Raw genomic sequence first — 24,957 nt, 5'->3', positions numbered from 1 at the left:
GTATCGAGGTATTGTATATAGAGGGTAATAAGGGACAATTCACCCCTATGTTGTGTATGCAAGTGTACACTGAGATGTATATAAAGGTACTGCATAAGAGTGTCCCTGACTGTCAAGGACAGTACACTATATGAAGCAGGTGTATGAAATTGTTTCATTCAGACCTTTAGGGCTCGCTGTCCTCAATTTAAAGATCCATTGAGTCACTTTACGGAGTAGCTTGCTATCAATATCGCCCCCACGGATAGGTTCTTTGATGTGTTCAATCCCTTGGACCTTCAGCATCTTTGTATCCCCCCATGGTGGTCACAGATGTGACGTGCCAAAGATGTTTCCCAGTTATTTCTTATGTTTGATAGATGTTCGCCAATGCGTCGTCTTAATTCACGTGTGGTTTTGCCCACATATTGCAGTCCACATGGACAAGTTAGCATGTAGAATACCTCTGTAGACAGGCCGTCCCCAATCTCTCTTTGTCCCTCTTCATATATGTCAGCTAGGATTTGGCCGTCTTCAAGGTCCTCCATTTCTATTCCTAGCTCCTGACATTTGCGCGTGTCGTGGGTGAGGAGAAAGTGGGTGTCAGGAGCTAGGAATAGAAATGGAGGACCTTGAAGACGTCCAAATCCTAGCTGACTTATATGAAGAGGGACAAAGAGAGATTGGGTATGGCCCATTCACTGAGTTGAGAACACCTTCCAAGCAATATTCCCCCCCATCAGCGATACAATACCGATTGACACCTTTGTATCAGTGGTCACAAAAGATCTGATTAAACTGGAGGGTAGACACTTTGGCCCAGATAATGTGAGTAGGGAGGATCTTGAATGCGACACAACTATTATCAAACTATCGGACAAAGGGGGTAATATAATGAGGACAAGAAGACCCTCCATCGCATCATCAGAATGGCTGGCAGAATCACTGGTACTTAGTTACCATCAGTGGATGACATCTTCACTGCTCGCTGCAGCAACAGGTCAAAAATTATCTGCGGGGATCCAACTCACCCCGGCCACAGCCTTTTCATTCCCCTACCCTCTGGTAGGCGTCTTAGAGCCCTACATACCCGCACCACTAGGCTGAAGAACAGCTTTTACCCCAAAACAATCAGTCTCCTAAATTCTCAGAGATTATTGCCCCTTCCTAGGATAGAAACTACCACAGACTGAAAGTGACTGCTGCATTCATGAACCCACGATGATCTCTTGTCTGCAGTGGTGTCTGAATCAGTGTGTATATATACTCATAAGCACTTCCTACTTTGCTCTTGCTATATATATGCTGTGAACTGTGAATAGTAATGCTTTCTAGTGCAATTTTTTTATTTATTTTTCTAGTGTAATACTTTAGTTTAAATGTCAGTTCTTGTTCCTCTGTCCATGACATCTAGGATTGCTCCAAACAACATTTCATTGTATTGTACATTGTATTACATTGTACTGTACAGTGACAATAAAGGCATCTTATCTATAGTCATAATGGATCATAACCAATACCGAGACATGTGTCTCTGGATATTGGAAGATGATACCACGTATAGATGCCTCTCTACCAACCCGATGACAACTTTCAGAGCTCAGCTGTCCTTTCTCCTTAACTCCTTAAGGACACAGCCTTATTTCACCTTGAAGTGTAACTGATATATATATATATATATATATATATATATATATATAATTTTGGGAGTATTGGATTGTGATTGTGAGTTTTATTTATTTTTATAACTATGAAAATTGTAGACTCACATTGAAGGCATCAAAACTATGAATTAACACATGTGGAATTATATACATAACAAAAAAGTGTGAAACAACTGAAAATGTCATATTCTAGGTTCTTCAAAGTAGCCACCTTTTGATTTGATTACTGCTCTGCACACTCTTGGCATTCTCTTGATGAGCTTCAAGAGGTAGTTACCTGAAATGGTTTTCACTTCACAGGTGTGCCCTGTCAGGTTTAATAGGTGGGATTTCTTGCCTTATAAATGGGTTTGGGACCATCAATTGCGTTGTGGAGAAGTCAGGTGGATACACTACTGATAGTCCTACTGAATAGACTATTAGAATTTGTATTATGGCAAGAAAAAAGCAGCTAAGTAAAGAAAAGCGAGTGGCCATCATTACTTTAAGAAATTAAGGTCAGTCAGTCCGAAAAATTGGGAAAACTTTGAAAGTGTCCCCAAGTGCAGTCACAAAAACCATCAAGCGCTACAAAGAAACTGGCTCACATGCGGACCGCCCCAGGAAAAGGAAGCTCATCCGAGTCACCAGCCTCAGAAATCGCAGGTTAACAGCAGCGCAGATTAGAGACCAGGTCAATGCCACACAAAGTTCTAGCAGCAGACACATCTCTAGAACAACTGTTAAGAGGAGACAGTGTGAATTAGGCCTTCATGGTAGAATATCTGCTAGGAAACCACTGCTAAGGACAGGCAACAAGCAGAAGAGACTTGTTTGGGCTAAAGAACACAAGGAATGGACATTAGACCAGTGGAAATCTGTGCTTTGGTCTGATGAGTCCAAATTTGAGATCTTTGGTTTCAACCACCGTGTCTTTGTGCGACGCAGAAAAGGTGAACGGATGGACTCTACATGCCTGGTTCCCACCGTGAAGCATGGAGAAGGAGGTGTGATGGTGTGGGGGTGCTTTGCTGGTGACACTGTTGGGGATTTATTCAAAATTGAAGGCATACTGAACCAGCATGGCTACCACAGCATCTTGCAGCGGCATGCTATTCCATCCGGTTTGCGTTTAATTGGACCATCATTTATTTTTCAACAGGACAATGACCCCAAACACTCCTCCAGGCTGTGTAAGGGCTATTTGACCATGAAGGAGAGTGATGGGGTGCTGCGCCAGATGACCTGGCCTCCACAGTCCTGACCTGAAACCAATCGAGATGGTTTGGGGTTAGCTGGACCGCAGAGTGAAGGCAAAAGGGCCAACAAGTGCTAAGCATCTCTGGGAACTCCTTCAAGACTGTTGGAAGACCATTTCAGGTGACTACCTATTGAAGCTCACCAAGAGAATGCCAAGAGTGTGCAAAGCAGTAATCAAAGCAAAAGGTGGCTACGTTGAAGAACCTAGAATATTACATATTTTCAGTCACACTTTTATGTTATGTATATAATTCCACATGTGTTAATTCATAGTATTGATGCCTTCAGTGTGAATCGACAATTTTCATAGTCATGAAAATAAAGAAAACTCTTTGAATGAGAAGGTGTGTCAAAACTTTTGTTCTGTACTGTATATGAAAATTGAAATTGGGGTATAAATGTGACAGTTATCTTTAAAGGGATTCTGTCACCAAGTTTAGGGCTCTAGAGCTGCGGACATGCACGGCTAGATCGCCGCTAGCATGTCCGCAATATATCTGTTCTATAGGGCTGTGTGGTTTTAATTTCTTTAAAAAAAGCATTTTATAGATATGTAAATTTGTCTTGTATGTGTCCAAGGGGCTGTACTAACTTTCCTGGAGCCCAGCCACGCCCGCCTATGAAGGTGCCCAGCACCGCCTATGTCCTCCGAATCTCCTCCTTTCATCAACTATAGATTGCCGTAATCTCGCGATGCGAGAGCTCGCGCATGCACAGTTCTTTTCCTGAGGCTGATGCCAGCACAGGAAAGGAACACTATACCGGCACTGCACATGCGTGGGCTCGCGCATCGTGAGATTACTGCAATCTATAGTTGATGAAAGGAGGCGATTCAGAGGACATAGGCGGTGCTGGGCTCCTTCACAGGCGGGCACGGCTGGGCACCAGGAAGGTTATGCGCGCATTTCGCATAATGAGATCTAGGTATAACCTGATGCGCACGTGCGTTCTGGCTGAGGAGGCGGATCTAATGAAAGGGAGGGCGGAGATTTGAATTCAGAGGGCGGCGCTGGGCACTGAAAGGAGATGGCTCCAGCTGGGCACCCTGCATCGTGAGATGTCCCCTTGGACACATTTATGACGTGAGTGACAGGTTATATAAACCTGTTTTATATCATTATAGAGCCACAGGCGCATTTGATAAGGTCACTTTAGGATTCTGTGTATTAGTAGGGACCTCGCTATAAGTTTAGCTTATAGGCCTAAATTCTGATGACAGAATCCCTTTAAAAGTAAATGGCATTTCAGTCCCCAATATGCTGTACCTAGCTTGTACCATCTGAGATGCACCATGCCCAGTAAATTGTTAGTTGAGTTCTATTGGGTACTGAAATGCCATAAATGTGGATGTAAACTATGAGTACACTTCCGAGTTCAGAAGAGAAAGACCACCTGTTGATTATTGCAGTGCATATTTAACTAAGAAAATTATATGGAGGTTAACGCCTATCAGTGTACAAATCTGTTAACTCAACTTCTAAATGGCGCTCGAAAAAGAAAAACTTTTTTTTTATATTGAAATATTATAAAACGGTTATCTGCCTCTTATTATAGAATTACTCCGGTTGTGTGGGTTGGAGAATCCACATTATACATACATGCCTACACTCACCCCGATACAACAAGGGATATCTTTCAATAGTAGGCTTTTTGTACTAAACCCCTCTACCAATCGGGGTGCACGTGGGCCAAAAATTTTAAACCAACAGCACTCAAGAGGTAGAGATGGACAATATTTTCTGAGAGCTATATATTTTTTTTTTTATAGCGATGATCTTGTTTGGGTGCTAGTTTTTTGCCAGATGAGTTGCATTAATTTAAGGAAAAGTATACATATGTGGTATTGCTAAATTTTTACTGATCTGGAGAATGAAGATCACAACTCTGTTTTACCGCATAATGAACACCGTAAAAAACAACCCGCTAAATTGTATTTTTTTTTCCCAATAACTCTACCTTTTTAATTTTTTTCCCACTACATTCTATGCAATATTAAATGGTGACATTGGAAAGTACAACTTGTCCCACAAAAGATAAGCCCTCATACGACTATGTGAACGGAAAAATAAAAAGATATTGCTCTGGCAATAGGACTTCACTCTTTCCCTGCTGCCCTGTGCATAGTACACACAGCAGCAGGGAGCTTACCAAGGCAGCCAGGGCATCAGTTGCGTCTTGGCTTCCATGGTAACTGATCGGAGCCCCAGGATTACACTGCTGGGGCTCAGATCATAAGCTGCCACTTATATAATTGTAATACTCGGGGAGGGGGGGGGGGCGCACTGCGTCACCAATGATTTTAATACTGGGGGGTGGGGGTGGGGGGAGGGCGCACTACGCCACCAATGGTTTTAATACTGTGGGGTGGGGGGAGGGCGCACCCCACCAATGATAATTAACACTTAATACAGGAGGCGGGTGTGTCAGCGCAGAATAACATAGCCAGCACCCTGCCCTAACAGGGAGCTGCGGCACCTGAAGGGTTAACTGCCACTGATCACAGCTTCCTGTCATATAGGCTGGGCACCACCTCCTGTATTTGTATTAGACGTTAATTATCATTGCCCCTCCTCCACCCGTCTCTCCTCAGTGGCAGGGCAGCACAGGGGGAGGGAGACAGTGACTCCTTCTCCCCTGTGCTGCTGAGGTAACATGAGCGAGCTGATAGCAGCGCGTTCATGTTCTTTGATGGCGTGCTGGACGCATTATCGGCAAGGTTTGATGCCGATACCGACAACTTTGAAAATCATAAATATCGTCCGATAATATCGATAACTCTGATATCGGTTGATCCCTACTGTGGACTGAATGGCTAATTTCTCTCAGTCATAGCATGATGATGTGGATGTCACTTCTGAGTCTAATACCATGCCTTGTAGAAACGGGTCACAGCATTCTTCCTCCTCCTCCTTGCAACCCCAAAGAAGCCTTCCAGTTACATCCTCTCTGTCTTCACTGCCCTGTCCTAGTCTTACAAAAGTGAGTACACCCCTCACATTTTTGTGAATATTTTTTTTTTTATATCTTTTCATGGGATAACACTGAAGATATGACACTTTGATACAATGTAAAATAGTCATTATACAGCTTGTGTAACAGTGTAAATTTGGTTAAAACTCAACACACAGCCATTAATGTCTAAACATCATACAAAGCTTGTACACCCTTAAGTGAAAATGACAAAATTGTGCCCAATTAGATTGTGAGTAATGGACAACATTTCTCATAACTTTTATTATCTGTATATGTCGGGTGATCCTATATATTTTCTTGCCATTCTGTGATTGTATGTGCCATTCCGTCTGGGCCTGCAGTTGAAATATGCATTGCCCTTGGAGGAAATCAATTTATCACCTGAATGTTAAAAAAACTGGCCCTTTCCAAGTGGTAATGAGGATTTTTCCTGGAAATGCAGATGCTTAGAATGGGGAACCTCCCCAGCGGGGTTACCAGAAGATGAAGAAAATATCTCGTAAGCAATAACTAATCTCTGGTACAACTCGCATATTAATAATTGTAATCATTGCATTCCCTGTGATGTGGGCATCGTAGGAAGTCTAAACATCCCACCCCTAAATTTTTAATTGTATGAGTGTGTTTTATGTTATCTAGTATTTGCTATAATTGTGGTCTGCTTACGAATTGGGGCGCTAAGAGCACCTTATTAATTGGTGTATTAATTTAAATGTCAAAGATGGTGTTATAGCGGTTCCTGTACGTGAAAAGACATTTTCCCTCCCCAGTGTCATGTGACTCAGTGTTACAAGGTCTCAGGTGTGAATGGGGAGCATGGCTGCCCATTAACCGCTGAAGAAGCCAGAATACTGGCGAAACATGTCGGGGGGCAGTGTTTATTTTTTTACGGTTTACAGAAGATTTTTATTGTATCTTTGTATTTTTTATCATTTTTATCCATTCATTTATTTTTTTATAAATTTTTATTGAGAATATGCATATAGAGTACATGCCATTAAAATAACACAACTTGTACAAGTTTCCTCATAGACGACTGGTGTGCATTGGAAGGAATATACTGTATAATTTGGTTACAAAGTTGTAATATACTTCACATATGGGATGACTCGCATTCCCTGTAAACCAATAATCTAATCAGCATTGATACATTGACGCATTGGTGCAAAACCACATTTAAATGAACCTGGCAAGTTTACAGTGCTAGAACCAATCATAGTTAAACTTCCTGAATTCGGCCCAGTCCTTCCATGTAGACCTGAAAGAGGAGATCCTCCTATTCTCCCAAGCCGAGATCTCTTCAAACCTGTAGATTTGATCTAGTTTCTCCGTCCATTGAGTTATGGAAGGAATGTCTGACGATAGCCAAAATTTCGGGATAAGGAGGCGAGCTGCACTCAGCATGTGATAAAACAAGCGGGAGGGGATCCCGCTAGAGAGGGAAGGATAAGATCCTAATAATGCCAGTTGGGGTGAAACCGAAATTTCCAACTTACATATCTTATTAGCTAATCTAAAGATCTCACTCCACCACTTCTGTATAACTGGACATGTCCACCAGATATAATAAAAAGAGCCTCTTTGAACTCTGCATCTCCAGCATTGGTCTGACCCATTTAAGCTATATAAAGAAGTAATGTCCGGTGTCCTGTACCAACGGGTCAAGACTTTGTAGCCATTTTTCTGAGTTCGGACACATCTGGATGATTTGTGGGGAAGGACTAGTAGCTGTGAGATCTCGTCTTGGGAGAATGTCACCTCCAAATCCCTTTCCCAATGGCCCACAAAGGCTGGTTTGACCATATTCAACGGTGTGATTAATAGTTTGTATAATCTAGAGATCAATTTGGTGTGCTTCGAGTTGTCTATTAGTAAACTCTCAAACCATGTTAGTGGTCGCAGTAACGTTTCCAAGGGTATATTTTTCACAACAAAGGAGCGAAGAAAGGTAAGCAAATGAGGGAAGGATTTACACTCAGGTAAGATACGGAGGACCTCCTCGTTACTTAATATTTTGCCCTCTTCACTATATAAGGAAAGAATACGAATTGTGGAGTATTTTACCGATGAAGGCAAACAGTCCCTAAGAGTGGGAGATGCATGTGCCAAGACATATTTTATCTGCAGTAAAGGTGAGGGGAGAGGAATTGCAAATTGTGAGGACTGAAGCCAATTCCATGTCGACAGTGTCGATTTTACAATTGGGTTAAGAGGTCTATTCAGGGTAGGGAATTTAGGTAGGCCCACTAAAAGACCGGAGAGACATGAGCCCAGGTCGCTCTGCTCCATGGAGACCCAAGGCCTATGTACAGGACCCGTCAGCCATTCCACTACTCTTGACAGTAGTACTGCTTTCCCATAAACTTCAGGGTCAGGAAGACTTATCCCACCTTTAGCCTTTGGTCTGCAGAGAACAGAACGAGCGAGTCGAGCCCTCTTACCATCCCAAACAAATGAGCTGATTTCACGTTTAATTTTGACATAGTAAGTTTTGGGAATTGGAACAGGCAAAACCTGTTGGAGGTAGGTAAGTCTGGGCAAGACCAAAGATGCCACAATATTTTTCCTGCCAAACCATGAGAGTGAAGGGTTTTTCAGCAATAACAACTGGTCGGATATTGACTTCAGTAAGGGGGTATAGTTCATGTGAAATAATGTGTCGGGGTTTGGGCCAATTTTAACTCCAAGATATGTTATATTGGGGATGTCCCAGTTAAAGGGGGAGCTGGATCTCAATTGGTTCCTAACTGGGGAAGGGAGGTTTATGCTTAACACATGGGACTTGCCCATATTGATTTTAAAATTAGAGTGGATGCCAAACTGTTCCAGAATTCTATATATCAGGGGAAGGGCTGTAGTCTGATTAGTATTTAATATCAAGAGGTCGTCCGCAAACGCTGCTACTTTGTGTTCCTGCTGGCCGATTCTAACACCCTCGATCCCCCGTTCACTCCTAATTGACTGCAATAGCGTTTCCATAACTAAGACAAATATTAGTGGGGAAAGCGGGCATCCCTGTCTGGTGCCGTTCCGGATAACGAAGGGTGGGGATAGAGTATAATTTATGATGATGGAGGCAGATGCATGGGTGTATAATGAGAAAATGGCCTTGATATATGGGTCTGGAAAGTTAAATGCTTGGAGAACCTCACCTATATATTCCCAGCTGACCCTATCAAAAGCCTTTTCCGCGTCCGTGCTAAGGAGGACGACCTAACCGCTTAGTGTAGTATATAGCATTCAAGACTTTAGCCGTATTGTCTCTGCCCTCCCTACCACGGACGAACCCCACCTGATCTCCCTTGATTAGGGCCGGAAGAAGGTTGGACAGACGGGAAGCTAGTATTTTAGCTAAAAATTTTAAATCAATATTTAATAGGGATATAGGGCGATAATTAGCACAAAGGGAAGCATCTTTCCCTTCTTTTGGGATAATTGTGATATGCGCCCTAGTCATATCTTGGGAAAGCGGGACACCAGACAGGGAGCTATTAAAGATTTTAAGGAGGTACGGGCCCAGAATGTTACGGAAGGTGCGATAATACAAAGCGGGATAGCCATCTGGGCCAGGGCTCTTACCATTTGGCAGTTGTTTGATTGCGGACAAAACTTCTTCTAATGAGATTGGGGCTTGGAGAGTTTGAGATTGACTCTGAGTCGGTAATGAAAGGGATTTAAGAAAGGCTGAGGCAGATTTTTCCGGGGACAGAAGTGGGGGGTTACAATCCTTATTTTCAGCATCCTTTAGATTATATTAGGAGTAATAAAATTTTTGAAACTGACTAGCAATTTCTGGGGTAGAGAACACCTCACCTACATCTGGTGCTTTAATCCTGTGAATATAATTATGTGATTTCCTCTGTTTTATTCGTTGCATCATAAATTTTGATGCTTTATCCCCGTGTGCATAATATTTGAACTGTGTATGCAGATAATATTTTGCCGATGAAGTGTTTAGTATGTTTTTTAACCACTTCAGCCCCGCTAGGTGAAACCCCCTTCATGACCAGGCCACTTTTTACACTTCGGCACTACACTCCTTTCACCGTTTATCGCTCGGTCATGCAACTTACCACCCAAATGAATTTTACCTCCTTTTCTTCTCACTAATGGAGCTTTCATTTGGTGGTATTTTATTGCTGCTGACATTTTTACTTTTTTTGTTATTAATCAAAATATAACGATTTTTTTGCAAAAAAATGACATTTTTCACTTTCAGCTGTGAAATTTTGCAAAAAAAACGACATCCATATATAAATTTTTCGCTAAATTTATAGTTCTACATGTCTTTGATAAAAAAAAAATGTTTGGGCAAAAAAAAAATGGTTTGGGTAAAAGTTATAGCATTTACAAACTATGGTACAAAAATGTGAATTTCCGCTTTTTGAAACGGCTCTGATTTTCTGAGCACCTGTCATGTTTCCTGAGGTTCTACAATGCCCAAACAGTAGAAAACCCCCACAAATGACCCCATTTCGGAAAGTAGACACCCTAAGGTATTCGCTGATGGGCATAGTGAGTTCATAGAACTTTTTATTTTTTGTCACAAGTTAGCGGAAAATGATGATGATTTTTTATATTTTTTTTTTTCTTACAAAGTCTCATTTTCCACTAACTTGCGACAAAAAATAAAAAATTCTAGGAACTCGCCATGCCCCTCACAGAATACCTTGGGGTGTCTTCTTTCCAAAATGGGGTCACTTGTGGCGTAGTTATACTGCCCTGGCAATTTAGGGGCCCAAATGTGTGAGAAGAACTTTGCAATCAAAATGTGTAAAAAATGACCGGTGAAATCCGAAAGGTGCACTTTGGAATATGCGCCCCTTTGCCCACCTTGGCAGCAAAAAAGTGTCACACATGTGGTATCGCCGTACTCAGGAGAAGTTGGGGAATGTGTTTTGGGGTGTCATTTTACATATACCCATGCTGGGTGAGAGAAATATCTTGGCAAAAGACAACTTTTCCCATTTTTTTATACAAAGTTGGCATTTGACCAAGATATTTTTCTCACCCAGCATGGGTATATGTAAAATGACACCCCAAAACACATTCCCCAACTTCTCCTGAGTACGGCGATACCAGATGTGTCACACTTTTTTGCTGCCAAGGTGGGCAAAGGGGCACATATTCCAAAGTGCACCTTTCGGATTTTGCAGGGCATTTTTTACACATTTTGATTGCAAGGTACTTCTCATACATTTGGGCCCCTAAATTGCCAGGGCAGTATAACTACGCCACAAGTGACCCCATTTTGGAAAGAAGACACCCCAAGGTATTCCGTGAGGGGCACGGCAAGTTCCTAGAATTTTTTATTTTTTGTCACAAGTTAGCGGAAAATGATGATTTTTTTTTTTTCTCTTTTTTCCTTACAAAGTCTCATATTCCACTAACTTGCGACAAAAAATAAAAAATTCTAGGAACTCGCCATGCCCCTCACGGAATACCTTGGGGTGTCTTCTTTCCAAAATGGGGTCACTTGTGGCGTAGTTATACTGCCCTGGCAATTTAGGGGCCCATATGTGTGAGAAGTACTTTGCAATCAAAATCTGTAAAAAATGACCGGTGAAATACGAAAGGTGCACTTTGGAATATGCGCCCCTTTGCCCACCTTGGCATCAAAAAAGTGTCACACATCTGGTATCGCCGTACTCAGGAGAAGTTGGGGAATGTGTTTTGGGGTGTCATTTTACATATACCCATGCTGGGTGAGAGAAATATCTTGGCAAACGACAACTTTTCCCATTTTTTTATACAAAGTTGGCATTTGACCAAGATATTTTTCTCACCCAGCATGGGTATATGTAAAATGACACCCCAAAACACATTCCCCAACTTCTCCTGAGTACGGCGATACCAGATGTGTCACACTTTTTTGCTGCCAAGGTGGGCAAAGGGGCACATATTCCAAAGTGCACCTTTCGGATTTTGCAGGGCATTTTTTACACATTTTGATTGCAAGGTACTTCTCACACATTTGGGCCCCTAAATTGCCAGGGCAGTATAACTACGCCACAAGTGACCCCATTTTGGAAAGAAGACACCCCAAGGTATTCCGTGAGGGGCATGGCGAGTTCCTAGAATTTTTTATTTTTTGTCGCAAGTTAGTGGAATATGAGACTTTGTAAGGAAAAAAGAGAAAAAAAAAAATCATCATTTTCCGCTAACTTGTGACAAAAAATAAAAAATTCTAGGAACTCGCCGTGCCCCTCACGGAATACCTTGGGGTGTCTTCTTTCCAAAATGGGGTCACTTGTGGCGTAGTTATACTGCCCTGGCAATTTAGGGGCCCAAATGTGTGAGAAGTACCTTGCAATCAAAATGTGTAAAAAATGCCCTGCAAAATCCGAAAGGTGCACTTTGGAATATGTGCCCCTTTGCCCACCTTGGCAGCAAAAAAGTGTGACACATCTGGTATCGCCGTACTCAGGAGAAGTTGGGGAATGTGTTTTGGGGTGTCATTTTACATATACCCATGCTGGGTGAGAAAAATATCTTGGCAAACGACAACTTTTCCCATTTTTTTATACAAAGTTGGCATTTGACCAAGATATTTTTCTCACCCAGCATGGGTATATGTAAAATGACACCCCAAAACACATTCCCCAACTTCTTCTGAGTACGGCGATACCAGATGTGTCACACTTTTTTGCAGCCTAGATGCGCAAAGGGGCCCAAATTCCTTTTAGGAGGGCATTTTTAGACATTTGGATCCCAGACTTCTTCTCACGCTTTAGGGCCCCTAAAAAGCCAGGGCAGTATAAATACCCCACATGTGACCCCACTTTGGAAAGAAGACACCCCAAGGTATCCAATGAGGGGCCTGGCAAGTTCATAGAATTTTTTTTTTTTTCGCATAAGTTAGCGGAAATTGATTTTTTTTTGTTTTTTCTCACAAAGTCTCACTTTCCGCTAACTTAGGACAAAAATTTCAATCTTTCATGGACTCAATATGCCCCTCAGCAAATACCTTGGGGTGTCTTCTTTCCAAAATGGGGTCAGTTGTGGGGTGTTTGTACTGCCCTGGCATTTGAGGGTCTCCGCAATCATTACATGTATGGCCAGCATTAGGAGTTTCTGCTATTCTCCTTATATTGAGCATACAGGTAATGAGATTTTTTTTTCCGTTCAGCTTCTGGGCTGAAAGAAAAAAATGAACGGCACAGATTTCTTCATTCGCATCGATCAATGTGGATGAAAAAATCTCTGCCAAAAAAAAAAAATGGAGGGGAAAGGCGTCTGCCAGGACATAGGAGCTCCGCCCTACATCCATACCCACTTAGCTCGTATGCCCTGGCAAACCAGATTTCTCCATTCGCATCAATCGATGTGGATGAATAAATCATTGCCGGGATTTTTTTTTTTATATATATATATATATACAAAATGCTTGCCAAAGCATAGGAACGCCGCCTCCTCCTCAGCTCGTATGCTTCGGCAAACGTATCTGTCACTGCAGAGGAGAAAATCCCGTCTTGCAGCGCCGCATACACCGACTTGCGTGTAATCTGACAGCAGCGCAATGCTTCTGTCAGAATGCACATCGGTGCTGCAGCTAGTAGATCGGTTGGTCCACCTGGAAGGTAAAAAGACAAAAAAAAAAAAAAAAAAGAAAAAACCAGGCCACAACGCAATAATTTTATTAACTTTGGAACAGAACATGTAACTTTAACTTTTGGAACTAAACATTAACCTGTTTGCTTACCTGTTTTTTTTTTTTTTTTTTTGTTTTGTTTTTTTACCTTTATAGAACAAACCTCTCCTTCCCCATGGGTCAATGTGCAAAGCGCAAATCGCCCAAAGATGTGGCGAAGTGCGTTATGCACTTTGTCCCATGTGAAAGGAGACGTTTGCAGCAGCTGTGAGTGAATGGGCCCTAATAGCCCTGTGTGCCTATCCTGGTGAGATGTGATCTCTATGCTAGGTGTACCTGTGTGTGGTACTTTCGGAAACACTCCCCTAAGCATAGGGCAGGGTGGTCGGGACAGTCAGGACAGAAATAACGGGTGTCACGCCTTATTCCACTCCTGCTACAGACACGACATTTTTTTCGGGGTGGCGGTCGGTTTGAGGTACCAGCAACGACACTGGGGAAGTGTCGCTCGTGTAGACGGCTAACTACACTGGTGGATGGGGCCACGGAACCTCCTGGATACAGGAGGTTCGCGATGATCTCTTCCTGAAATTTGAGGAAGGATCCAGTTCTCCCAGCCTTACTGTAGAGAACAAAACTATTGTACAGAGCCAATTGAATTAAATATACAGACACCTTCTTATACCAGCGTCTGGTGCGTCGGGAAACTAAATACGGAGCCAACATCTGGTCATTGAAGTCGACCCCTCCCATGTGGAGGTTATAGTCGTGGACTGAGAGGGGCTTTTCAATGACACGGGTTGCTCGCTCAATTAGGATTGTCGTGTCTGCGTGAATGGAGGAGAGCATGTAAACGTCACGCTTGTCTCTCCATTTCACCGCGAGCAGTTCTTCGTTACACAGTGCGGCCCTCTGCCCCCTTGCAAGACGGGTGGTAACGAGCCGTTGGGGGAAGCCCGCGCGACTAGTTCGCGCGGTACCACAGGCGCCAATCCGTTCTAGAAACAAATGCCTAAAGAGGGCCACACTTGTGTAAAAATTGTCCACATAAAGATGGTACCCCTTGCCGAATAAGGGTGACACCAAGTCCCAAACTGTCTTCCCACTGCTCCCCAGGTAGTCAGGGCAACCGACCGGCTCCAGGGTCTGATCTTTTCCCTCATAGACCCGAAATTTGTGGGTATAGCCTGTGGCCCTTTCACAGAGCTTATACAATTTGACCCCATACCGGGCGCGCTTGCTTGGGATGTATTGCTTGAAGCCAAGGCGCCCGGTAAAATGTATTAGGGACTCGTCTATGCAGATGTTTTGCTCAGGGGTATAAATATCTGCAAATTTCTGGTTGAAATGGTCTATGAGGGGCCGAATTTTGTGGAGCCGGTCAAAAGCAGGGTGGCCCCTGGGACGGGAGGCGGTGTTGTCGCTAAAGTGCAGGAAACCGATCTGAGCCGTCTCAACCCGAACTCCAGACTGGGCGGTGAAAGGGAAAACTACGGGTGCGGCTGAAGTTGGGGACTGCCAATCAGGGTTTGCCAGCACCTCTGGGATTCTAGGGGCTCTACGGGCACGTCTTTGCGGTGGCTGCGACGGGGTCACTACTGCACGTGCCACCGTACCAGCTTCAACTGCCCTTCTGGTGCTCGCTACTTCACCAGGTTGTACGGCAGTGCTGGTACTAGGTCCACGAAGGGCTGGGCTGCTGGTGTATGCCTCACCACGTAATCCGACAGCACCAGCCCCACTCTGCTGCTCTTGAAGCGGATCCTGCGCAACCTGCGGTCTAGCGACACGGGGCCGGGTACGCCTGCTGCTATCAGGGACCTCAGCCTCCTCGTCCGAACTTTGGGTCAGAGAGCCACTGCTTTCTACAGGTTCGTATTCTGACCCGCTGGATTCATCAGATGAGGGTTCCCACTCCTCATCCGACTGGGTCAGAAGCCTGTAGGCCTCTTCAGAGGAATACCCCCTGTTTGACATGTGGGCAACTAAATTTAGGGGTATTCCCTGAGACTACCCAAGAAAAAAAAAGCAAGCCTGTCTTACAAATGGGAGGCTAGCGAAGTACCGGAGGCCGCTGCGGTTGATAAAAAATATCAAAACAGATTTTTTTATCGCCGCAGTGCGTGTAAAGTGAATGTGCAGTGATCAAAAAAAAAAAATTTTTTTGTCACTGCGGTGGGGCGGGTGTGGGCGAACGCACGTGTGGGCGACCGATCAGGGCTGATCGGGCAAACACTGCGTTTTGGGTGGAGGGCGAACTAAAGTGACACTAGTACTATTATAGATCTGACCGTGATCAGTTTTGATCACTTTCAGATACTATAAAAGTACAAATGCTGATTAGCGATACGCTAATCAGCGAATAACGGACTGCGGTGCGGTGGGCTGGGCGCTAACTGATCGCTAACTACCTAACCAAGGGACCTAAACTATACCTAAAACCTAACGGTCAATAACAGTGAAAAAAAAAAGTGACAGTTTGCACTGATCACTTTTTTCCTTTCACTAGTGATTGACAGGGGGGGATAAAAGGGGTGATCAAAGGGTTAATTGGGGTGATCTGGGGGCTAAATGTGGTGTGGTGGGTACTCACAGTAGATGTGCTCCTCTGCTGGAACCAACCGACCAAAAGAAGGAGCAGAGGAGCACAGCAGCCATATAAACCCATCATATTTACTAATATGATGGGTTATGTGGCTGCTGATTGGATTTTTTAAAAATCAGCAGCCTGCCAGCCAATGATCGTGGCCGGCAGGCTGCTGACGAAATAGTCTGCTGCGAAATGCCGGCCCGCGATGCGCATGCGCGGGCCGGCTGTGACGTAATCTCGCGTCTCGCGAGAGGACGCGCCGATGCGTCCAGGAGGAACTAAACAACCACCTCCCGGACGCATCGGTGCGTACAGCGGTCGGGAGGTGGTTAATTTAGGTCTCGTTTCTGTGAGTTCGTCCAAATGGGCTTGGGTTAAGGTCTTTTTGTGTAAGGTTTCTAGGCGTTGAATCTGGGACAGTAAGGTATCCATTTGTTTTTTTCTCCGTTTTTTTTGTCTCGCCCCCAAATTAATAAATTGACCTCTCAAATATGCCTTATGGGCATCCCACAAAATATGTGGAGAAGTTTCAGGGAGAGAATTGAGAGAGAACTCCTCCAACAATGGTTGAACATATCTTAGATTCTCCTCAGTCGTGATAAGCTGCTCATTTAGTCGCCATCTAAATGCACGTGGTGCCAATGATGGAGCCACGAGACTCAAGAAGATAGGCGGATAGGAACATGTTGCTAATGTGTGTCCGAGTACACAGACCAATATGCTCCTTAGAGATCATTAGGTAATCTAAACGATGGTAAGAATGGTGGGGAGAAGAAAAGAAAGTATAGTCACGGCTTGAGGGGTTAAATAGGCGCCAGACGTCTAGTAGAGCGCATTGCTGAAATTTACTCTTAAGGTGCCTGAGTGCTCTAGAGGAGATGGCAGACTTCTTAGAAGACGAGTCTAACAGTGGCTCTATTGCAGTATTCAAGTCACCTCCAAACAACACTATACCCTCCCCAAAAGATTCTAAAAGAGATAAAACCTCTATGATCCATGGAAACTGATTGGTGTTAGGCGCATAAATATTAGCGAAGGTATAATGCTGGTTGGCAATGGTTCCCTTTAAAAGTATGTATCTACCTTCTGCGTCCTGAATATGTGATAAATAGTAAAAGGGAAGGCCCTTCCGGAACACAATGCTCACGCCTCTAGATGCGGCTGAATTAGATCCACAATGGAACCAAAGAGGGAACAGGGATCTGGAGAGGTTGGGATATTTATCAAATTTAAAATGTGTTTCCTGGAGCATCAATACAGAGCAGTTCTCTTTCTTCATTTGTGAGAATATTTGGCAGCGTTTGGAGGGGGCATGGAATCCTTTAACATTAAATGAAGCAACCTTTAAATCAGCCATTGTTCCAAATAATGTCAAATCCATGTAAGCTCTGTGGAATCTCATGTGAGTGCAGTATAAGGGTACTTAGCCTTTCACGGCGGAGCATCCGGGTTCCAGAAATGCCCCCCCTCTCTGTGGGAATGCATCCTCTTCAGGTACAAATGACTTGCATACATAAAAGCAAATTACATACATTTAAATACATTGTACAAAACCGCCAAAGACAAAGGGGGCGGAAAAGGGGCGGGTCAATGGGCAGTTCTAGGAAAGCTCTCAAAGCTTGGCAAAAGAAAAGAGTAAAATGTTTAAATACCTGGATAATTTATTTAGATCGGTTTTCTTAGGATCTATGGTCAAAAGATCGACCCTCACAAATGGTGCGATCTCTAGTTCACGATTTATTAATTGGGCTATTTGTGTGGGCACAGGACCTGGGAAGTCTGTGTGGGCGCAGGACCTAGGAGAGTCATGTGATCCGATCACATGACCTATTTTGCAACATGTGACCTCCTTCAGCTAAATATAGCCAGCACAGTGCGGCCGCATCAGGAGACAGCTGGTCACCGGTCATATGATCCGGCAGCTGCACACATCACTCCCCGTCTCCTGGCAACCAGAAGCTAATGCCACGTCAGAGAAGGGGATTGTGAGGCTGGCTGGGAGGAGGGAGGTTTGTCTGTTCCTATCATGCTGATAAAGAGCAGTTTACAAGGAGCTCAAGATGCATTTCAGTGATTGTAATGATGTTGTTGAATGAAATACAATCAGTAGAAACTAGTGCTAGTATTTAACTATTTCAGGGAATACAATAATCCCTGACATAATGAAAGATATTTTGGGTACCAGTACCGGTGAATAGCACTAGTATTTGACTACTTCAGGGAATACAGCAATCCCTGATCTAATGAGAAATATTCTGGGTACAATAATTTAGATGTAATACATAAATGCAGAAAATAACTGATATATATACAGTAATCCTTATATATAGTGAAAGGTATTGTGGATACAAATAAAATCCTTATATATAATGAAAGGTATTGTGGGTACAAATAAATTGGATGTAATATATTGTAGCAATAAAACATGGGTAAAATATATATAATGTGGTACACTAAAAATGAAATAAATACCAATAAGAGACTCTAAAAGGATATAATGGGAATATTTAAAAAATATGGGGAAAAACGCTGCTAACACGTCTCTAATGTATAGTAGTCCACTTGGTACCGGGTGGATATAAAATATGTGTAAAATAGCTGAATTGGAAAATCAATAGATCCTTGTGTGAGTATCTTGGGGAGGGCAAGTTGGAAAGAAGGTATATGGAATATCATATGTACTGAATGGTGATATAAAAGGAGGGAATGGGGGGCATACAGGAAGGGAGGGACTAATTATTGGGGCGGGGTTAAAGGAGGAGGGATATTCATAAATTAATTTCAAAGGCTTCGTTTAGGCCATATGGATTAAGGCAATTCAATTTGTATATCCAGAACATCTTGCGTTTCCAGAACATCTTGCGTTTCATCGAATTACCCTGCTTTGTGTGATGAAGTCATCATCTTTAGAGCAGTTGCGTCTAATTCGCTCTAATTCAAGCGAATTAGACGCAAATGCTCTAGAGATGATGACTTCATCACACAAAGAAGGGTAATTCGATCTAGGTTCCTAAAAAAGGGCTACCCAACAGACATTATAGATGCAGCCTTCAATAAAGCGAAATCATTCACACAATCAGAATGTCTGGTAGGAACCAAGAAACAAAACGACATGAAACGCAGTAACACTAATTTCCTAACTACCTATAACAGTAACCATGCGGATATCCGGAGAGTCCTGTCCAGACACTGGTATATTCTGAAAAAGGACCCCTTTCTGAATATAGAATTAACCAAACAACCTTCTCTAATTTTTAGAAGAGCAAGATCACTGAAAAATATATTAGTGCCAAGTAAACTGAAAAGTAGACGGGATCAAGTAGTCAGACCAGTCAGCTCCAGGACACCGGGGAGCTATAGGTGTAATCAACCGAGATGCTTATGCTGCAGATCCCTAAAAATCACTACATCTTTTTTGGGCCGGAATGACGAATCTTTTGTAATTAAGGATGATTTGGACTGCGGATCATCTAACATCATTTATCTTATCACATGCCCATGTAACCTCCGCTATGTAGGGCGCACTATACAAACCTTGCGCAATCGGCTCAACAAGCATAGATCCAATGTTAAGAAGTTCCTCCAACACAGCGTCTCTAGACATGCCACTATCCGCCACCAAGGCTCCTTTTTCGGGTTCACGGTTACTCCGATTGAACAAGTCCGATCAAACGGATATAACGTTATCCAGACTCTGAGGAAACGCAAGATGTTCTGGATATACAAATTGAATTGCCTTAATCCATATGGCCTAAACGAAGCCTTTGAAATTAATTTATGAATATCCCTCCTCCTTTAACCCCGCCCCCAATAATTAGTCCCTCCCTTCCTGTATGCCCCCCATTCCCTCCTTTTATAATATCACCATTCAGTACATATGACATTCCATATACCTTCTTTCCAACTTGCCCGCCCCATACTCACACAAGGATCTATTGATTTTCCAATTCAGCTATTTCACACATATTTTACATCCACCCGGTACCAAGTGGACTACTATACATTAGTGACGTCTTAGCCGCGTTTTTCCCTGTATTTTTTAAATATTCCCATTATATCCTTTTAGAGTCTCTTATTGGTATTTATTTCATTTTTAGTGTACCACATTATATATATTTTACCCACGTTTTATTGCTACAATATATTACATCCAATTTATTTGTATCCACAATACCTTTCACTATATATAAGGATTACTGTATATATATCAGTATTATTTTCTGCATGTATGTATTACATGTAACTTATTGTACCCAGAATATTTCTCATTAGATCAGGGATTGCTGTATTCCCTGAAGTAGTCAAATACTAGTGCTATTCACCGATACTGGTACCCAAAATATCTTTCATTATGTCAGGGATTATTGTATTCCCTGAAATAGTTAAATACTAGCACTAGTTTCTACTGATTGTATTTCATTCAACAACATCATTACAATCACTGAAATGCATCTTGAGCTCCTTGTAAACTGCTCTTTATCAGCATGATAGGAACAGACAAACCTCCCTCCTCCCAGCCAGCCTTACACTACCCTTCTCTGACGTGGCATTAGCTTCTGGTTGCCAGGAGATGGGGAGTGATGTGTGCAGCTGCCGGCTGCCGGAACATGTGACCGGCTGATAGTTCATGTGACCAGCTGTCTCCTGATGCGGCCGCACTGTGCTTGCTACATTTAGCTGAAGGAGGTCACATGTTGCAAAATAGGTCATGTGATCGGATCACATGACTCTCCTAGGTCCTGCGCCCACACAGACTTCCCAGGTCCTGTGCCCACACAAACTAATACCCCAATTAATAAATCATGAACTAGAGATCGCACCATTTGTGAGGGTCGATCTTTTGACCATAGATCCTATAAAAACCGATCTAAATAAATTATCCAGGTATTTAAACATTTTACTCTTTTCTTTTGCCAAGCTTTGAGAGCTTTCCTAGCACTGCCCATTGACCCGCCCCCTTTGTTTTTGGCGGTTTTTTACAATGTATTTAAATGTATGTAATTTGCTTTTATGTATGCAAGTCATTTGTACCTGAAGAAGGGGTATATCCCCGAAACGCGTTGTAAGGCTTGCTTAATAAAAAAGAACCCTCATTCTATTCCAACCATTGGGTGGTTCTTGCGCCGTGTGATATTCATTTTCTCTATTGAACTACTGGCTTTCTGAGGGTTTCCAGGCATCCCTGAACAGAAGCACTCATCCCGGGCTGCATACCATCCGCCGTGAGGGGCTTATGCCAACCTGACATACGTCTACATTAGAGTTGTGCCTAATTTAGCACAACTCTACCAGGTGAGCCTGCATTTTTGGGAGATACTACTTATTACCAATCTAAAGCGTTATTACCCCTATGGTGCGCCTTTTTTTGTTTTACAGCTGAACGAAGCCTGCTTTTATTACTGAGATCAACGCTTTATGCGCCATTCACATAGTGGGTTGATATTTCCATTTCTCCCACCACTCTATATGGCTGTTATTACAACCATTCTTAGCTGGCAGAGTCACCGCGGACGGTGGTACGGTAGTGTTCTGCCCTTACAGTGGTAAGGGTGAGAGAGAGTGCACATCTCTTCACCCTGCCTAATTGTCAAAGCAATACACCTACCAGTGAAGTGGTGTACTGTGTTTTTAACACCCCTTAATTTTTGGGTTCTGTTTAAGTTCAATTAAAGAGTGCACCTCGCACTTAGCATTTAGGTTTTACTTGTATTCAAATAAAAGTGAAGTATTAATTTATACCTGGGTCAAGACAGGTTCTATTGCCTGGATAGGCATTTGTAAATAAACTAGTAAAATTACCTTACCCAGGTCAGGTCCTAATTATATTCATTTATGGATAAATCTTGCACCATTTTTTTTTAAATTATAATATGATATCTTTAATTTTACCATCAATCTATCAAATGGACCATTTTCTTTTCCCACATGGACACAGTTTTGCACCTTCTGCACAAGGGTATATATATATTCACCATCCATATATTGTTTTGCATGCAATCCTGACCTGAGGAAGGGGACCTGCTGATCCCCGAAACACATTGTATTTTGTTTGCATTTAATTTAATTTAACTAAGAAAATAAAAGAAGATCCTTTCCTATGCCGGTTGTTTATGATTTCTTGCGGAAAAGGTGAACAAATCTGAAGCTGTACTTGTCCTTTTGGGATTTTGGGCACCTCTGCCTCAAGGCAATCCACCTTGGCAGCATACCTAACAACTAGGATTTGCATTTAAACAAGCCTACAATAGCGTTGTGCCTGTTCCAGCACAACCATATAAGGCTACTTTCACACTGGTGGCCCAAGTGGCCCAAAATGTATCAGTTTAGCCCCAATGCATTCTGAATGGATAAGGATCCGTTCAAAATGCATCAGTTTGCCTCCGTTCAGCCTCCATTCCGCTCTGGAGGAGGACACCAAAGCGCTGCTTGCAGTCTTTTGATGTCCGCCTGACGATGCGGAGCCAAACGGATCCGTCCAGACTTACAATGTTAGTCAACGGGGACGGATCCGTTTTCACTGACACACAATATGGTGCAATTGAAAACTGTTCGCCTCCCATTGACTTTCAGTGTAAGTCAAAACGGATCCGTTTGCATTATCATGAACAATGCTTTATCATGGTAATGCAAACGGATCCGTTTGGAACGGATACAAGTGTTTGCATTATAGGTGCGGATCCGTCTGTGCAGATACCAGACTGATCCACATCTAACGCAGGTGTGAAAGTAGCCTAAGACGAGCATCCATTTTCTTGGATTAACATTTTTTTCCTTTGGACATATTTACCCTATGGTGCGCCTCTTGTCTCTGTTAACACAGTGACCCTTTGCATGCATTGGATATTAAAAATAACTACAGCAGGCAAATAGTGCCCTGACACTGATAGTGTCACAAACCTAATGTCCCCCAAAAATAATTCTGCTGTGCTGATACTGTGTCAGGTTGCCGACACAATAGTTGTGCTCCCAAAGTCCCACCAATAGTAATAATTCTCTGCCAGAGTGCACTTAATAGTAAGAGTGCACTTAATAGTAAGGGTGCCCACAGTAGTAAACATGCTACTATAGTACCCATACTAGTAATCATGTTCTCCATAGTCCTCCAGTAGTAATAAAGCTCACCATGATGCCCCCAGTAGTAATAATTCTCCTTATAGTGCAAAAACTGCGCCCTTATAATGGGCGCTAGTACAAAAAAAATACCCCCTAAGGTTACAGAGGGACAGGGAAGGGAGACGTCTCTCCTGTACCCCTCCGCAGCATCCAACTGTATTCCCTTTCTGAGGACAGCGATACAGTTAAATATAGAGAGATGACCGCTTCCACGATGGAAGCGCTCATTTCCCTTGGCCTTGCCACCGCCCCCCAATTATCTTCGAGCTTGCGCTACCTGCCCTGCCCATTCCTTTCTCTAGAACAGGCACTGAAAGTGAATGAGAGTGCATTGCATTACCTTAATTTCTATGGGTGCTCTCAATAAAAGACAGTATTTAAAAGGTTTCTAATATAACAGTGCAGTGTGTTTTTAAGCAAGCCATTTGTTACACAACAGTCATGCGTTTACTCATGGATATATGTCAGTGTCACTCTGACATATGCCATTGTTGTTGCATCCAAAAACCTAAAAGGGGATGGAGGAAAGTGAGAGAGCAAAACTGTCTTGGAAGACCCCAGAGTGTCAAATATCAATTTTCCAGCCAATTGGAGCATAGGGGTTTACACCTCAGTAAAGGTTTAATCTTTTTTGTTCCACACTGTGGTGTATCTTATTTGTTTCATATACATATTTTTATTTATTTTTTACTTGTGATCTAATAAAAAGCTTATAGGTTTAAAGTGGTTGGGTTGTCCAGTTTTATAGCAGACAACAACTGGGATCCCACTTTGTGCCCCTGAACATAAAAGCTTCACTCACCAGTCCATGATCCCACCACTCCTCTGTTACTGGCCGCTTCTCGGCGCCATAGGACCAGGAGGTGGCCTGGTCCTGTGACTGTTGTGGCTATCCACAGGTCTCTGTGGCTTGAACGGTACATCACAGATGTGGCAGTGGGACCACGGATTGGTGAGCGTGATTATATATCTTTTTGTACAGGGACATAGTAGGACCCCAGGGGTTGTTGGTTCCAATGCTAAACAAAAGGGGCAGAATGGCCATGGACCCTACAGGAAGATATCCCAGTGAGCTGATGCCCAGGGGGTCACCCAAGCCCTCCTCAAGGACACTGGTTGGCTCCATAGTGATCTGATGCTCTCCGTATTAAAAACTGCTAGGAGCATCTGGTACTTAAGCCCCTGGCTGGCAGAAAAAATTGCCCTCCTGCATTCGACTGCATTGCTGTCCTCAGGATTGTGATGGAGTTGAATGCTGCGGTGGGGGCGGCAGTATTTTGTGCTGCACTGTATGTTTGGTTCTGAACAGCCGTATTTTGCTCTGCATTACAGTATTGCTGGCCCTGCCAACTCATATTGGCCCTACCTTCTGTCAATTTGGATCTGCAAACATGGGGCCACTTTTAGTTTTTTTTTTTCTAGGGCTATTTTAAAGGGTTATTCCCATCTTGGACATTGGTGGCATATTACTAGGATTTCCCCCCAATGTCTGATATATGCAGGTCTCACCTGAGAGACCCGCACCTATACTTAGAACGGAGACCACAAAGTTCAGAAGGACGAGCCACACATGCGCAGCTGCCCTCATTTCATTTCTATGGGACTGCCGAAAATAGTTGAGTTCTAGGCTATTTTCAGAAGTCCATTAACATAAATGGAAAGTGCACTGCCCAAGAGAAGCTACTCAGCTATTTTCATCAGTTTCCTAGAAATTAATCGAAGGCGGCCGAACATATGTGGTGCGCCCTCCTGCACTTTTTGAGCTCCATTCTAAGTATAGGTGCATGCCCCCTATTTCCAATATGGGA

General features: G+C 43.1%; 1 protein-coding gene across 3 annotated transcripts in view; it reads left to right on the top strand.

Moving 5' to 3' along the window:
* BTBD2 (BTB domain containing 2) overlaps nt 1-24,957 on the top strand; it is a 628,196-nt gene that overhangs the window by 405,660 nt on the left and 197,579 nt on the right. The gene's annotated exons all lie outside the window — the stretch shown is intronic.

Source organism: Bufo gargarizans, chromosome 1, assembly GCF_014858855.1.
Source record: "Bufo gargarizans isolate SCDJY-AF-19 chromosome 1, ASM1485885v1, whole genome shotgun sequence".
NCBI lineage: Eukaryota > Metazoa > Chordata > Amphibia > Anura > Bufonidae > Bufo > Bufo gargarizans.
Note: the sequence above shows the minus strand (reverse complement) of the source record. Positions and strands in the feature narration are given on the sequence as shown.